Source organism: Adiantum capillus-veneris, chromosome 7 (assembly GCF_014529385.1).
Source record: "Adiantum capillus-veneris isolate H3 chromosome 7, ASM1452938v2, whole genome shotgun sequence".
Lineage (NCBI taxonomy): Eukaryota > Viridiplantae > Streptophyta > Polypodiopsida > Polypodiales > Pteridaceae > Adiantum > Adiantum capillus-veneris.
Genome location: NC_140937.1, coordinates 23,988,881 through 23,990,657, shown reverse-complemented (window position 1 = coordinate 23,990,657; position 1,777 = coordinate 23,988,881). Strand labels below are relative to the sequence as shown.

At 40.3% G+C, this 1,777-nt stretch overlaps 1 pseudogene; it reads left to right on the top strand.

Annotated features, from left to right (window-relative positions):
* The first annotated feature begins 657 nt into the window (after positions 1-657).
* Positions 658-1,576, top strand: LOC147453562 (GDSL esterase/lipase At5g22810 pseudogene; annotated as a pseudogene).
* Positions 1,577-1,777: the final 201 nt, after the last annotated feature.

The following is a 1,777-nucleotide window of genomic DNA, read 5'->3' as shown; positions in this document are numbered from 1 at the left end:
GTCCTCTCTCTCTATCCCTCGCCCTCTCTCTCTCCCCTCTTTCCTCTGTGTGTGTGTGTGTGTGTGTTTGTATCTCTCTCTCCCTCTCTCTCTCTTTCTCCCCTCTCTCTCTCACTCCCTCTTTCTCCCTTCCTTTGTCTCTCTGCCTCTCTCCCCTCCTCCCTCCCTCTCTCAAAAATATGTAAGATAGCACGTGAGGTCAACACAAGGGGTGTATTTCCGGTTGATTGTAGAGATCATGGGGTCACACTCTGAAATATGTAAGATAGCATGTGAGATCAACAGAAGGGGTCTATTTCCTTTAAAAAGCACATTCATAAGGGTACTTTTAATTTGAAAAGTAAAAAATTTGGCACATAAGGAGTTCTTTTATGAAAATACTAGTACATAAGGGGTCCCTCATAAATAGATTGGCAAATGTAGATTAAGGGTTATATAGATACCTCTTGATCGCAGATGCTTAATACCATTTGTTGCTTGGTAGTTTGCATACTAGTATTTGTTTTTGAGCCCCGATGAGATTCATTTTGTTTTAGCTAGTTTTCTAACATTCGGTCAAGATCGTATTTGTAGAACGTGTTATCCCTAACCGAACAACTATAGCATTTCAAAGAGTACCGAGGAATGTTGATGAGCATGATGGGCAAGAGTTGGGCTATGGAGATTCTGAGGAAGGCAGTCTTTATTGTAAGCACGGGAACAAATGACTTTCTCAACAATTATCTTCTCAATCCGTACCTAAGGGCAAAATACAACCACGAGGAGTTTCAAGCCATGCTACTTGAGCTACTTGGCTCATTTATAAGGGTAATAATTGTTAAATAAAGGTCTGCAATCATGTTGAAAACCACAATATTCATCAAATTATGCTATTTCCATTATCTCAATGTGTTGTTTTCAAGCCCTATCATAAGTTATTCCATGTCATTTTTCCACAATGTCATTTATGATAACCCTTAGTTTTTCACCACTCCTAATAATTATCCTCATGTTTTCCATCGCCTATACAAAACATGCCGTTCTAATGCGCATCGCTCTTGATCATCACTTCATTACATTAATAGAAGTTGAATTAATTGCTGGCATATAGGAGCTTTATGGCTTGGGAGCTAGAAGAATCGGCGTGGTTTCCCTCCCCCCATTCGGATGTTTACCAACGATGATGACACTCTACATGCGCAATGGCAATGGATGTGTTGACCATCTGAATAAACAAGCTATTGAGTTCAACATAAAGCTCAAGAGGAATTTGGACTCGTGGCAAAGGAGTCAGTTTGGATTAAACTTAGCCTATATGGATAGCTATGAAGTGCTAGTAGATGTCCTTTACAATGCTCAACACTTTGGTAAGTGTGTAGTGTGTCCTAACTAAGATTGAGAGAGAGATGTGTGTCTACCTGCAGGCTTGAAGCAAACAGAGAAGGCATGTTGTGGAAGTGGAAAGTTGGAAGTGGCTCTATTTTGCAACAAGCTGATGATAGGCACCTGCGAAGATGCACATGCCTATGCATTCTGGGTTAGCTTCCATTCGTCGGATAGAATGAACCAAATCATGGCTTTGAGGCTATATGAGTGATTGAGGGTGGACCTCTCCATTACATAGGACTCACTCAAGCTGCAAGTTATATGCTACATCTCAATAGCCACATGTATGTACATACTTGAGCTCCACAAATTAAAACCCTCTTAATCATCTATGATGGCCTTGTCCAATTCCAATAACATCTCTCAAAACTAACCAATTTCACAATTGTTTCAAAAACATTGTGCCAGCGAC